The sequence below is a fragment of the Pteropus vampyrus genome, unplaced genomic scaffold (assembly GCF_000151845.1).
Source record: "Pteropus vampyrus isolate Shadow unplaced genomic scaffold, Pvam_2.0 Scaffold7, whole genome shotgun sequence".
Taxonomy (NCBI): domain Eukaryota; kingdom Metazoa; phylum Chordata; class Mammalia; order Chiroptera; family Pteropodidae; genus Pteropus; species Pteropus vampyrus.
The window spans coordinates 7,023,775-7,040,031 of record NW_011888788.1 but is presented as its reverse complement, the minus strand read 5'-3'; the positions used below and the strand labels follow the sequence as shown (position 1 = coordinate 7,040,031).

The 16,257-nt window shown below is 42.1% G+C and overlaps 1 protein-coding gene and 1 pseudogene across 4 annotated transcripts in view; both read right to left on the bottom strand.

Moving 5' to 3' along the window:
- SLX4IP (SLX4 interacting protein) overlaps window positions 1-16,257 on the bottom strand; it is a 189,559-nt gene that overhangs the window by 73,448 nt on the left and 99,854 nt on the right. The window lies entirely within an intron of this gene.
- LOC111746780 lies at window positions 8,181-8,286 on the bottom strand (annotated as a pseudogene).

Sequence of the window (16,257 nt, the reverse complement as noted above, 5' to 3'; positions counted from 1 at the left end):
GGTCCCCTCCCCCACCGCAGGATTCTCCCTCCTCAGCCAGCAGTTGTGAGTTCTTCAGCAAGAGCTCTCTCAAACTCCCACACTAATCAGAGGTATTTTGCCTTTCTAAAGTTCCTTGCTCGCAAGCCTTTGCTGCCTCTTTTCTCTCAGGAGTAAACAGAAGTTAAAAAAAAAAAAAGCTTCTTACTGCTGCCAGCAGCACAGCCTCCACTTCTCCTTAATTAGGAGGAGGTTATTTCTACTCAGCAGATAAACTCTCCAGCTCTCTTCTGAGAGGAGCAATACACTAACCATCACTTCTTTCTCAGTCCAAAGCTGCTCGTTTTATACAGGCCCAGTTACCTCTTTAAGAGCCCAAAGGCTACCAGAAAAAGCTGCACATCCCATGCCCTGGGCTATGAGTCTAAAGGCCAGGGCCTGGTCCAGTTTCTAGCCCTCTCCACCCATATAAGTTTCTGCCAAAAACCTGGGAATAGACCCTAACTCCTCCCTTTCTCTAACTCTCCAAAATCAGTCACCATGTCTCCTAGATTTCACCTCTTAAAGAGGTAAACACGCCCCTCCTCTCTGGTTCCGCGGCTCATATCATCTTCCACTTGGAACACTGGGGCTCCTTCTCGTGGTGTCCTGGATGAACTCATGATGCCCCAACCAGAGCAATTTCAAACATAAAACGGGAGTAGTGCACTCCTGCTGCGGCTCTGAGCATAACACGAAGCTTCTGAAGAGGCCCTGCACACCCACCATCTCCCACTGCTCCTGGGCACCTGTTGTTTTTGACCTTTGCTTCCAGTGCACCTCAGTGCTCCTGTGCTTAGTGAACTCCTATGCATCCTTGAACCCTAGCAGGAGCATGGGCACCTCTGTGGAGCTTTTCTGAACAGTCTGTCACCTTCTGCTCTGCATCAGGCACATGCTTCATGTGCTTATTTATTTCTGCATTAAATGGCTGGTCCACATAGGAGCTTCCCCTGCCTGGCTGTTAGGTCCCTGGAAGAGAGAGGGTCCATATCTCAGCTCTGCACATGACTCTGTACCCCAAGGATTAGCACAGTACCAGAGCACAATAAGTGCTGAATACTTAATGAAATGAAGAAAGGAATGAATGAACAAATGACAGGACAAAGGAGCTCTGAGTTTTGGGCAAACTACAGCCCTATCTGCAAACTGAGCGTTCTGAGCCCATTTTGGGGACAAGGCCATTCTGATTCAGCCTGGGACACTGACGTGTCATAGAACAACCTCCTCCTTCCTATTCTGGAGTGGCGACAACTATGTCATGACCAGTGACAACCAGTCATTTTCCACATTTTGAAAAAAAGGAATAATACAAGGATCCTAGGATGACCTCACCCTAAACTCAATGCCAAACAAGCGTGTTGGTGATTTTTCCTACCTAAGAATTCCAAAGAATTCCAAAGCTGCAACTTAACTTGAACTATTACCAAGTCTTTAGAGGTGGGAGGTCTTGTTTTCTAATTTTACATTAGGTGTAAAATAAAGGTAAAATGCTAACACGTAGACATTTCAGAAGTAGGTTCAGAACTCTGAGATATGTGGAACGTTTTCCACATTCTCTCATTCATTCATCATTCATTAATTCCCCCACTGAGTTTCAAAGGGGCACTGGGCCAGACCCTGAGAGACGAAGGGGTAGAACAGAGCACTGTAGGAAGTGTGATCACAGCACACACCCAAGGACCAGAGGGAGGCCAGAGAAGAGGGCACTTGCGGATTAGGGCAAGTGTTGGAGAAAGAAAAAGGAATAGCACCCACACAATGAAAGAGACCCGAACAGCTTGGGGTGCTCTAGGGACAGAAGAGTCTGATTATGCAGAAACAGGGCAACAGATGAGGCCAATGGCAGGAGGGTTCAGACCATAGAGGAACCCTGGACAGGCCACGGGGGCCGAGGAGACCTGCATGCTGGAGAGCTCTCTCAGGCAGGCGTGGAGAGCACGGCCTGGCAGGGAAATCGCCAGGGCCAGGCATACAGGTTCAAAGCCACCACAAGAATCCAAACAAGAGACAATGGAAGGTGATCCTGAGGTGAAGAGGAAGGGGCAGATTTGCAAGATGCCCAAAAGTCAGAATCAAAAGGATGTGGTTGGGTTTGAGAGGAGGAAGAGCAAGCATAACGCCCTGTGCATGTGACTAGTTTGAACCATGCCCATGAGGCGTGTTCACAGGCAGCTCATCCCTATGGGTCTGTTGAAATTGTCACTGGCATTTTACACCCGCCTGGACTAAGAATTTCAGGCAGCTTGGATTAAACAGGCAGATTAAAAATGGAAAAAATAAGTAAAAAAATAAAAAATAAAAAAACAGTAAAACATAAAAATGAAACCAATGATATGTTTGTACAAAATTCCCACCATAGTCCTAAGCCTCTACAACACTGGGCTCTGATTTTGCCAGGTACCAAAATAAAAAATGAAAGGTCAACTAGAGGCCATAAGATGACAATGAATCAGTGCTGAGAATTACTCAATCATTCCTGGTACTAAATCTAGAAAGATGCTTCTCCTGAAGGGCTTCATGAAAACATATGCAATTATCTTGCTGGAGTATCAACTTTAATATAAGGCTTCAAAAAAATATTAAATATTTTCATATCAAAACAAACTGCATATATATTACAGGAGGAAATTAAAAAGTCATGTGGTTTTGAAAGAAAGTTTAGTGCCATTTATAAAGCACCTGTGTTGCAGGCTTTGGCTAAGCTTTACCTATAGTATTCGACTTAATCCTCGCCAGTGACCCGTGAGGGAACACAGCTATTACTCACATTTTATAGATAAGGCAAGTGGAATCAGAGAAGGTGAGGACTAGTCCAATATTACACAGGCAGTAAAGGGCAGACCCAGGATTCAAACCCAAATACGTTAGACTCCAAAGCCCACTGCCATGCATTACTTGGAAGAAATATCCCCGGTGGAAGGTGACTCAGGACTCTACCAGGACCCACAGTGGGGGGCACATTCAAGGCTTCCTAGCCTGGAATCCACTCCACTGTACTTGGGAACTGGCCCCCTATTTATACCTCCAGGGTGAGGGGGGCAGCCATGGCTGCCCATTAGCACTGTGACTGAACCAAGAATATTGAACAGTGTCACTCAGTTCCCTTCCCTGGGCAGCTAGACTTCATGCTTGAAGGGAGGCACTGAGTTCAGATACTGAAGCTGCCCCTGTGGGGTACCCTCTTGAAATAAGAGTGCAGTGCAGTGGTGAAAGCTCCACCACAGAGAGATTGGGGCAGGAGGAGTGGTTAGGGACAAGGAGGGATGAGAAGGGGAAGGAATGCAGCAAAGGACTACAGCAATAAATGACATGAAAGGTGGGGTGGGGATGATGAGGCAGGAAGAGAGGTCTCCCGACATTAACAAGACTATCCAGAGAGTTAAAGCTGAAGAAAAGTCAACTCAAATATTTTGTCAATTTAACCCCTTCGGCTTGTTCCTTATTAAAACACTTGTCCAAGAAATCTAAGCTTGGAGGTTATATTCGAGAAAAGAAACCCGCATACCTTTAGGATGGCGTTCACATTAAACCAGCAGACAGGTCAGGGAATAGAAGAATAAAGAGTCATTCTATTGGAATACATTACATCCTTAATCTAACTGCATAAACTTGCTGAGGGCGAAGAAGTTGGCAATAACAATAGCTAAGATTCACCGAGCATTTACTGTGTGCCAAATACTGTGTGTCAAGACTTTTCAGTACATTATTGCATTTCATTCTCAAGACAACCCAGAGAGGCATAAACTATTACTACTCAGTGTTCTGGAAACACTGAGAAACTTAAGAGCTCTCTTTCTCTTTTAGAAGATCCCTGGTGATCACGGCTGGGTTTTGTTTGGTGTGGTACCTTGCCAACTTGGCAATACTTGTCAGGCCAGATATAAGGAATACTCCATAATCTTAACAGAATTAGACACAGCCTGAATTCGAGATCACAGCACCTGGAGAAAGCCGTCTGGTGACAAATGGGAGAACGGCCTGGTGCAGGAAGTCCAAAGCTGTGAATCTCTTCTGAGGACTCCCCAGTTTAGGAGGGGTGTGCCACCTCTCTTCTGTGTCAGTTTCCCTCAATGTAAAAAGAATGGACACAATTATATCTCTTTCAAGGGGCCTTCCACTTTATGATCTCGCCTCCTGGTTGCATTTTGGTTTGCAACCATTAGCTAGGATTCTATTTGCTCACATAATGTTTGCCCTACTGTAAAGGTTACAAAAGAGCCACACGGAGTCTAGCACCATATACTGTCCTTCATCAGTTCACTATGGGCCACTCAAGCACAGCAGTAAAATCCACTGTCGTTTTGGAATACAGAACAGGAAAGTACATTTCCTGCTATGCTGACTTCTGCGGGCATGATTTAGACTTGGCAACCAATGACAGAAAATGCCAGTCACATGGCTAGAAATCATAGTCTAAGCCATGGAAAAGGGAGACACTCAGTGGAATTGGAGGAGGCGAAAATCTTAGTGACCAATGAGCTCTTCTTTCCCAAAGTGTTCTCCAACACTGTCAGGCAGGATTAGGCTTTTCTCTGCCGCCGCAGCACTTTATTCATGCTTCTGTTGTGGAACTCGTCACAGGCTGTAAACATCCATCTCCCATGAGTGGCCTCAAGGAAGAGCTGCCTTCTGTTACCTTTGGGTTATCAGTGCCTATAATGGGGCCTGGCACATAGATTACAGTGAAGAGTATTTGTTAAATGAATGAAAAAATACAGTGATGAAAATTACTTAAGTGTCTTCCTGGCCTCTCTCTAAAATGGATTACCACTCTCTCATCTGTACCCTGTCCTCAGAACAAGAAACACCTGTGGCATTTTCTTGCTCATGGTTTACAGCTAAGGTTGCCTCACATATGCACAGAATAACGTCACCCCAGAAAGTGCGTAGTGGTGCCCAATGCTCCATTCCAGCTGGTTACGTTCCCACCTTCCCATCAGAAGGAACAAACTGCCAAGTCTGGTTGATGATGTGATTTCAGATCCACTGGAGGAAATACGTGTGGGGATTCCTTGGTTGCAAATGGATGACTATTACTTTGTGCTCAAGTTGTTCTGGTTGAAAGGGATACAGGGGAGGGTGTGACTTGTCTGAAATGAAAAGGAATCAGGAAGAGAGGGAGTGTCTCTCTCCTGTTTGGTGCCTATTGTGCGACTTCTGACTACAGGTCAGGGATGTACACTTTTCCAGTCACTTGTTTGTTTTTCTTAACAGCTTTATTGCTATGGCTGGGAAAAGATTTTACGTGTGTAAGGAGCAAACCACGAAGGTATGAGAAAGAGAACAGAAAAGCAGAGCTAACGATAACTCCTAAAAGCGCGAACGAACAGAGTAAGAGGCTGATGTCCTTCAGTAAAACGTCTCTGGTCCCCTACTATGACAGTTTTTTTTTTTTTTTTTTTTTGCTTAGAGTGCTCATACAGCGGTTCACCATCTTCCTGGATAAGATTTGGGAAGGAAAGCGATGTGGTGCTGGGAATAAAGCAAAGGCCAACCAAAGTGGTTTGATAAAGATACCGAAACTTAATATATGCCACTGGAACTTTGGGTAGTATTTGAGGCTGATCTGAAACCCAACACTACATCAAGGTGTAGTTAAGAATAGGCCCTCAGTTCACTCACTTTGAAAGATAAGTGGTGACTTCATTTCTTCAGACACTTTCCCTAATGATTTCCAAGACATTATTCTTTCAAATTAACATTCAGGCCACTATTCTTCAGGAGACGAGCATGTGCAGCAAGAAGCACCATGGTTTGAGGGCAGGACAGAGCCGATTTCAAACCCCTGCCCCGAACCCCAGTACTCCCCAACTCTAGGTAAGTTCCTGCAATGTGAAATAATGAAAAACACCATATGGTGTTGTTTGGAGGATTAAATGAAAGAATGAAGATACAGGGTTTCAGCACAGTGCCAGCCATACAAGGGGCTCAAGAAAGAAATATGGATCAGGGATTATTTTGTTTTGTTTTGTTTTCTTCCAAAGGTAGAATTTGCCTCAAATTCCAGGGCATTTTAAATGAACTCTGAATCGTCAGTTCCATAAGATTTACAAATAGATAGGGCACAGGTTTCCACCTATTCCTACTAAGAGCTAATAAACGTCTCATACTTGTTTTGCACAGTTTTACTCTGGCCACACATTGCTTCTTAGAAGAACAGATGGCTTGTAATCACACCAGATTACAAGGTAAAAACATGAGCTCTCCTCTCACATATTTCTGCAAAAGGAAACATGAAAATAAGTAACCTGATGGAAATTATGATAAACTTGTCTGTAGGGAACTTGGGCTGAGAGGGCCTTGAAGGGCTAGGAAAACAAGCAACACTCAACAGTCAGCAACATTTTGACCCGTCAGGTGCATGTCAGGAACAATTACCACCAACCATTAAGTAATCTGAAAATGGGATTTGGTAAACAAGAGGGTGTTAGTCCCCACAAATTCTGCTCACAATTTTATCCTGTATGTGTTATCAAGAAGCTATGGAATGTGGGTTTGAATTATTAGAATATAGTCTTTTATATCCCTGAGAATCTTGATACTCTTCAATGTCAAGAACAAAAGAAAAGCAGTGCAGCCTATGAGTAAAAGACATTTATGACAAATTATAAATTAATCAAAATGAAAAAAGAAAAACTGTAAATATTCCCCTAGTGATCAATGCCCACAATTCATAGATTATTCAAAAGGGCGGTCAGTCTTGGAGGGAGATTTCCTAAAAGAGGAAGGGAGATAAAAGATAGGTAGCACAATTTCCCTACCTCCCGGGGATTGGGGGACCACCCGAGAGTCTTTAATGACTGCTTTGGGGATTCTGGGTGACTTACAGGGATTTAGTTAAATGTAAAATAATTTTAGGAATCCCCCCACATCAATATCTTTTCTCTGGAATCCTCTTGTCTACTTTCAAATATACCAAAGGACTTGCCAGATAAAGCCATGGCAGGCACACTCTGTTCAATCCAGCTGTCACATAATTTTTCCTGGAGTATTAATATTATGTAAGTACTGTTGGTAAAGGGGGCTACATCTGCCCTTCTAAACTGGGAAAGGGTAGTGCTTTCCAGGCCACCTTTAGTATAGAGGTAAGGAGGGCAAACATAATCTACATATATGGCTTCAAACCAAAACAGACTTCCTGAGGCCTACTGCACATGAAAAGTTTCCACTTGTGCAGGGCTCAGGGTTACCAGGGCCTCAGAGAAGCCCAACCAAGTCAATACCAGCCCTCTCTCCACCCTTGGATGTGCTTATCATCCTGGTTCTGCCAGTTCAAGAATGCTCTCTGTGTGTACAACTTGAAGGATATTTGTCCACTAGAGCCTAGAGCCCTCAAAGTACCAGCAGCATCAGCATCTCCTGGAGCTCTCAAAGTACCAGCAGCATCAGCATCTCCTGGAGCTTGTTTGATATGCAAATTAAGACTTCCCATCAGAAATTTTAGGGGTGGGGCCCAGTCTCCTGTATTTTAACAAGTCCTTTGGATGGATGATTCTGGTGCATGCTCAAGTTTAATAATCACTGCTATAAGGTACCATATCTCCTGAGGACTGCTCCTGGCATTCTTCGTACACAATGCAGCAAAATTTTTAGAGGTTACATTAGAAAGGAAAAATATGTATATCTGATTAGGTTTCACAATGTAACACAATAGAAGTAGATAGCTCAGCAGAATATGTTACAACTCTAAAACTCACAAGAACATCACAGTTTGATGATGATGATAAAATGATTCCCTTTGAGTTGTAAGAAACTCAAATTATGATTTTCCTTAAAAAGAAAAAAATAAAACTTTCTAGAGGTAAATGTGATGTACAGCCAGGGCTAATAACCACAGATATAATAGTGCCTTACTGAGCATTTTAAAAATCATCTCTGGATTAGGATGATAAATATGGTGATGAAAATCTCAAGAAAAAAATAGATCTACCTGCCAGATGGAGGTAGAACCTTAGAAAGAAATAAAAGTCTGGAAATGGAAAAGAAGGAGGCTGTAAGCCCAAAACAGACAGGGAGGTCATACAATTGCACCTAAGTCAGTCCTTCCTTCCTTCCTTTCCTTCCCTTCCTTCCCTTCCTTCCTTCCTTCCTTCTTTCCTTTCTTCCTTCCTTCCTTCCTTCCCTTCCTTCCTTCCCTTCCTTCCTTCATTTATTTTTAACGCCTACAGCACCAGGTTTTCCATCCAAGTACTAACCAGGCCCGACCCTGCTTAGCTTCCGAGATCAGACAGGATCGGGCGTGTTCAGGGTGGCATGGCCATAGATGCACCTAAGTCCTTTATATGAGTTCAGATCACTGGGCTTAAGGGGACCCATCCCATGGCATGGAAGGGATGGGCACTGCACATGGCTTAGGCATTGAGGTGATGAGGAGAACTGGAGTTGCAATGAGATCCCAGAGAGAGTCAAATGATATCATACTTTGCAATAGAGAGAGATAGATTTTGCCACTATAAATTTAATCCCCAACAGATTATTAGAAAGGATCCAGAAGAAAACTCAAATTATGAAAAACGAACCTCATCTTCTTCTTTGACAACATTCCTAGACTATGGCAATGGTACAATGTGGTTGACAAAGAAGACATGATTCTCAGTCAGGAATGAGGCAAAGTTTCCCGTGACATCCTTTCGTCCAAACCACTCTACCAAAACAGCTTTTGTCAAGGTTACTGATGACCTTCATGTAGTCAATCCAATGGTCAATTCTTGGTCCCCATGTTACTTGACCTCTCGCTGCCATCTAACAAAGTGTTTTTTTCACTTGATCCTTGAAACCCTCACTTCTGGGCCACCACACTTTCCTGGTTCTCCTCCCTCATCACTGGCCACTGTTCCTCAGTCTTCTTTGCTGGCTCATCCCATTACACCAACATTTGAACAGAGTTCAGTCTTTAGACCTCTCCTGTCTCTAGCTACCATCTCATTAGTCTCAAGGTTTCAGATACCTGCAGTTCATATGCTGATGATGCCTAATGTTTCTGCTCCAGCCTGGACCTCCCCCCAGTTCCAGATACATGTATCCAAGTGCCTGTTCTGCATCTCCATTTAAGTAAAAACTTTGGCATCATCTCTGATGCCTCTCCCCTTAAATTCTGTATCTAATCTATTAGCAAACCCTAAGAGTTCTACCTACAAAAGGATTTGCCTGGCACACAGTAAGAGCTCAATAAATATTAACTGAAAAAAAAAAAACCCGAAACTATGACTAAACAAATAAATCCTGATGAATAAAAAACAGAAAAATAGGGATGGAGGAAATGACAATTAGACGAATTGGTAACTAGTTCAACAGCCATTAGCCACAGAAGCCATTAATGGCCAAACTGCAACTTGAGGGGGAGATGGTGAAGAGCTATTTCCTTGGCCCTGGTCTTGGTCCACATTGTTAGTAGTGATATGGATGAAGATATAGTAGACATGCCTATGAAACAGGTGGATGATGCTGAACAGGAGGGGCTAGGAAATATCTGGGTAGCAAAAACTGTATCCGGCAAAAACAAACAAACAAACAAACAAACCCCCCACAGCCTGTCTCTCTGTGACTCAGAAAGATGAGATCCATCTAATCAGATGGAATTTAACAAGGATATAGGTAAGGGCCATGATTTGGCTCCAAAAAAAAACTAACAGCCCTCACAGAGGTATCTGTGGTCAAGAGTAAGCTTTCTAAGTGGTCAGCACAATGCTATGGCTGTCAGTGATGGTAATTTCATTTTAGGTTGCCTCACAGTAGTGGCCAGCATAAGCATTATTTGGCTATGCTTTATGCATTTAGTGCTCAATTAGTCTCAACATGCCAACTAAGACAAATTGTCATGTATTAAAATAAGAGTGACCAGGATAGGAGCAACACTTAAAATCACGTTACAAGGATCGGTTGAAAAAAATAGAATAATTTACCTAAAAAATAAGAAAACCATCAGGATAAAATAATATTACCAGGACTTAATTTTTAAATGTAAGAAAATGATCTTTTTTTAGTTCTTGAGGGCCTTATGTGATACAGAATCAGGCGAGAGCAGAGAAATCACAAAGAGACAGGCACTGGCTTCACATAAGGAAGACTTTCAAATGGGCAGGCTTTCCAACCGGGAAATGACCTGCCATGGGAGGTGGTGTGAGATCAAACTTTACGTATTGACATAAAACACATGCAAGTGGACAACTGAATAAATATTGCCCTGTTATTACATGATGCTGGTCTAGTTGTGAGGAGTGATGAAAACCACAGAGGAAAAAATAGGCTATCGACTTGCTGCATATTAATGATTAGCCACTTCGATCATCTAATACGCCATTGGTTACTGGTTTTATTTTTTCAGTGTACCCCTAAAGATGTGTGGGCTTTCTGATCTCAAGAATCAGAGAACTCATCTTCTAAGAGACAATTTAATATATAAAGCAAGGGATTTAGAATCAGGCAGATGTGTTTCTAAACACTGGCTGTACCTTTTACTGGCCATATGGCCTGGGACAAGTCTCTCAGGCTCTCTGAATCTCAATCCTCGTGTTTGTGAAATGGGGGTAACCATGCTTGCTCTCACAGTGACGTGGTTAGGCTTAAATTCAAAGAGAAAAAATACAGTAGTAGTTAACAAGCAGCAGTTAAGTAATAAATCGGGAGTAGTTAACAAATAATGACATCGATCTCAGTCCCAGTTTCCCAACTAATGAGGGTGACAAAATTGCCCAGCGCTGTTCCAATAACTTTCTGTGGTGAAGGAAATGTTCTGTATCTGTGCTAATACCTTAGCCACAAACCACATGTGGCTACTGAGCACCTGAAATGAAGCTAGTGCGAATTTTGAATTTTATTTCACTCCAATTAACTTAAATTGGCTTATTAGCAATTAATTCATTAGTTAATTTAATTAGCTGCATGTAGTTACATGGACAACACAGATACTTCCTTAAAGTGACTCCTGGTTCAGAAATCCTGGTTCTATTATTTTCGTGAGAGACTAAAACCAAAAGAGAAAACAACGCTGGGAACCCCATAGTAGGAAGTGCCCAGTGATGCAAGGGGGATTCCCATCCCGTAGGGAATTCCAGAAGCTCCTTAGGACTGCATATAAGGGAATGACAGGGACTAACCTGGGAAATTTCTATGAACTTTACCAAGGACGGTGCTGATCCAATAGAACAGTTTTATTTAAAGGTGTTTTCCTTGTAAATAGAAAACGAAGCAATAAAAACTGTTACTCCCCATTAGAGGATTAAGAAGTTTAAGTTTCCCTTCACCTTTCACCCCTTTCACTGTGACCCTGCTTTATCAAATCAGAAAAGAAAATTCAAGGAGAATTCTTAAAATTATTATTGCAGCCACTGTAATCGTTCCTAATCCCTTGGCTTTTGCAGAGAATGAACCTTCGTGTTTGGTGCTGAATTTATTTCCCTTCCTACTCTGCTCTGCTTCTCAGAACTCAGGAAACAATCCTGTAACTACTTTCATCACTGCTTCATCAAGTTTCTACAAAATGAGCAGGAGTTCAAAGGGAATTTTCAACCAATTCATGCCCAGGGCAGGAAATTGAAATACCAAATGGGACAGAAGAATGTTAGACAAACACAGGCGAGGTCTGCTGGTGAGAGAGAGCCCCAGTTTTTCTTCCCCTGACCCATTTTTAGAGAACTACAAAGAGGAATAAAGGGAGGTAGCTAATTGGTCACAGGACTTGTTTAGAGCCACCTACCTCTACTTTCCTTTTCTAATTGAATGGTGGGAATAACACCCTCTTTAAAGACTGCTCAAAGGGGAAACGTGCTGGGACAGGAGGCCACTGATGAAATGGCTTCAGAAGCTGAAGATCATTAATTAAGAATATTGAGAGTGAGCTTGAAAGCTTAGCTGAAACGAGTGGGAGGGACAACTCGGTATCAGCTGCTACCTACACATTAGCAATTAAGCCTTATGAAGGCTCTCAGTGGAAAGTTACGGCTCCCAGGCATTCCTCCTTGGAGAAGTGAAGTCTCCTGAGGCGACTGAACTCTGAAGACAGTATCATTGCCTTTAGAGTAATATTTCCGACATCCATTATTACATACCCTTGATTCCCAGGGTTCAATGTCTTCCAAGCACTATACCCACTGCCTGACAGTGTTTCCCAACCTTGAGCCATGCATCGGTTTGTTATAAACACAATTGGAAAGCCTCACCCTCAGAGTTTATTTCATAGACTGGAGGCGAGGCTGAGAATGCGCATTTCTAACAGAATTTCAGGTGATGCTGATGCTGCTGGTCTGGAGACCACACTGTATATCAATCACCTAGAAATAAGTGTTAGCAACCCTTATAAGGCAGCACATTCGAATCACCTGGGGAATTTTTAAAGCCCACATCCAAATTCTACCCCAGACCAATTAAATCAGACTTTCGGGAAGGGGTCTGGACATCAGTACATTTTACAAGTTCCATACCTGAATGTAATATGGCTGGGGTGAGAACCACTATAGAAAATATCACCTTCAAACTATTTAAATTTGGAGCCTACATATACTCTTATAAACTAGAGATAGGGAGGCAGATCCTGGCATCTGGCTGAATCTGCTTGATTCCATCTTCCCTTGGTGGCGATATTTCACTGGTCATTTTTTTTCCCCACAAACCGAAATATAATGATCTTCCTTGTACCGGCAAACCTCCCCCCTCCCCCCTCCCGCCACCCCTCACCCCCGCCTCGCTCCCTCTCTTTCACTCTCCCTCCCTCCAGGAATCCTCGGAAGATTTACTAATTAGAGCAACTGAAGATCTATGAACACTGATAAATATGCTAATCTCTTGAATATACAGAAGGTAACAAGTGATATTTCAAGACAAGAACTCTACAGCTAGATGAGCAGCAGATGACAATTTTTAAAATATTTAAAATCATCTGTCTTTCTTCTTCAATCTCTTTTCTATTCTCCTCAAATTCCTTTTCCTTCTTTCCAAATCAGATTCTACTTTTCCTTATCTTTCCAGATCTATCATTTGCCTGCTTCTATCCTTCCTTCATCATCTGTTTTAATACAATTATGAAGTTCACAGTTATTTCTATGAAATAAAGTTTTATGATGCCTGTTCCTAATTTAACAAACAGGAGAACTAAATTTTTTCTTGGTGAGAAATAAGAAGCTAAATTAAATTAATTTTGGTATGTACCTCCTGACGAACTCTGCCTTGGGCATTAACGCTCAACAGGAAACCTATTCCCACCCGGAATTCATCAAATTATGGAATCATCAGGCTAAAATACACCGTGTGCCATACATCAGCACCTTCTGATGAGGTGTGGTGTGACAATGCAGTGTACCTCCAAGTAATAAAGCTACAGAAAAAGAAATATATCATTCATAATCTAGAACTGTGGTTCTGAAGCAAAAATCACCCGTCTTTCTCCCCGCTGCCCCAATGTGCAGTGTCTGGAAACATTTAGGGTTGTCACTACTGACACCTAACGGGGTAGAGTCCAGGAAAGCTGCTAAACATTCTACAATGCACAGGATAGCCCACAACAAAGAATCATCTAGTCCACACTGCAGTGTCCAAGTGGAAAAACCCTGCTTTAGAAATGGCTATACGAAGTCAGCTGACTTCTTAGGCACTGGAGAGTTTGCAGGGATCTAAGGCCAGCCAGGAGGAGGAAGAGAAAGAGGGGCAAATGGTCAAGAGTCAAAGAAGTACTACAAAATGCCCAGCCAGAAGAAATGGGGCTGCTGTTCATCCCCCCAAATGCCTAGAACAACACAGAAGGGGTCCTCTTAGCTTTGAACTTGGCCAGACATTGTCAATGAGGGCTTTTTATCCCCACAGGGTTAAAGGTTTAATTTTATAAAAGAAGCAATTTTATTCCATGATTCATCACCTGGCCAACTGACAGGCTACCCCCACTCTATTATGCATTTGTATATCATTGTTAACTTTTAACAAGGCCTAAATCAATAAATGAATGGATAAATAAATAAATGCAGAAACTCTGAACAGATAACATTTTAGAAACAGACTACATAATTATTTTTGTAAAAATTTAATGACAGTGCTGCCCATTCTCTTGAGAGATAGTTAACCATTTTTATTTGGGGCAATTTGCATAGGGGTCTCTGCATAGGGGTAGATAGGGTAATACTTAAGGAGTTTTCTCATGCATATTGATATCATAATGAGATCACGACTATTAAATATATGTCCTATGGCTATTAAATTCCTAGAAAAATTACATTGATCAACAGAACTGAAATATCAAATTGATCCAGCTTTAAAAAATCAACATTACGTACTCAGATCCTTAAAAATTATAACAAGCATGGTGGCTAGCTTTTAATTATGATACTCTCCAGGTTTTAAATATCAAATAGCTACTTAATGGGTCATTTAAAAATCTAAATTTTAAATTAAGAAAGTGCTGAAATGCCTTGCAAAACAGTATTTCCATTCTAGGTATTCACTATAGGGTTGCTTTACATAGCAAAGCCCAATTAGTTCACCTGAATTCTTACCTTTCTCTCAGTTAGAGAGAGAAAGAGGGGTTGCCAATCATAGATTGATCAGAAAAGAATGAACACCAGTAGGACAAAGGGAACTGTCCTTTAGGTATGGCACAAACCACCATGGTAACCTATATTCTCATTGCCCCCTCCCAATGGAGTTAGTTATTTTAACATATTTTTAAGATTTACCATGTAACATAAACTCATCTCTAAATTATAAATTGTGTAAATATGTCACCAAGAAATGCCAAAATGCCCCTATTGAATATGAATTGTTTATCCCAAGCCTATAATGTTCTGTGCCCTAATGCTTCAGAGATATTAGATACTAAAATTTTATTAAAACCATATTCCTTGCATTTGCTGCCATTATCGATGATGCAAATTCACACGTGTTAGTTAATGAAGCAGCCAGACAGGGTATCGTAGGCAGAGAAAAGGCTGAAAGAAATCTTTTTTGCCAAAGAGAAAGTGGCCAAACTGTGGAAAATGATATGGATATCTAAGGTACTCCCCATAAGCCAAAACTGTAAATAAGGTTAGACCCTCACATGGTTCCATGGTCTGAGTATACATTACAACATTTTAAACCAAACATTCATTTCATTGTAGGAATTTATGCCAGCTGGCAAAGTGCAGTTGACCAAAAGTGAAAAATGAGCTTGAGTTTTCCTTCCTTGTAAAACTCAGTACATTTGTAGCATTAGCCCCTTACCAGAAGAGGGCAATGGTGGCCAGGCCGGCATTGCTCATAGCCACGGCAGTTACCTGCAGTCAAGGTAATACCTCCCAAGAGAGTCTGACCTCGGGAAACAGCCTGCAGAACTGCTGGCTTCTAAGTAGCACGCGTGCAAAGACACAAGGCTTTGCCTTTCCTTTTTTTTGGAATGAATTAATGGGCAGCTGCAAGACCAAACCACTCCAATATTTCCAAATGGTGATGTAAAAGTACTGCTCCTTGCAACCCAACCAACACATTTAAAAGTTACCATCTCTCGCTGGTCATACCAGCCACAAAACTATACATTCTCGAAACAAGAGGGTGCTTTAAATATTGCTAAATGGAGAAGAAGATTATGAAAATACTATGTTAGAAGCCTGCAAGTTAACGATAGAGTAAAGGCCATTCTAAATTCATACTCAGGTGCACCTGTAGTACTCTGGCTTTTCAGATCTCTTTAGTGGAATCTCAATTCTGCTTCCTTTTCTCCCTCATGAGTGTTTTCTAAGTTCATCTTCCCAAACAGCACTTTTCCAGCTCCTTCAAGCTTTTGTAAACAAAGCATTCTCCCACCTCCTCTCCCTGAAAAACCATTCACTCTGCTGCACAGCCTTACTCACAATTTGCTTTTTAAACATATGTACTTCTAATGAAGGAAAAGATTTGTTTTCAGTTAATAACATTCAGGCATAAGCGAGCATCAAATGGGTGGGAGGGGCTGGGGCAGTTGTAACAGGGGTGCTGGTGGAGTGACAGTATTCTCTCCTAGAAAGGGAATTCACAAGCCTACTAAGGATGAAACCTTTTGAGTTCACACCTTGACTTCTCAGCCTATCCAAAACTACACATTCTCCTCAGACCTGCTCCTTCTCTGTTCTGGCTCAGCTAGTGGCACCGACACTTGGCTGGTTCTGAGACCTTAACACATCTCTTTCTTCAGCAGTCACATGCAACCCATCACCACATCCTACGATCTACCCACCTCGCCATTTCGGCCTCCAGTTTAAGCCACCACCTTCCCCTTTCTGGCCCTTGACTCCAACAATC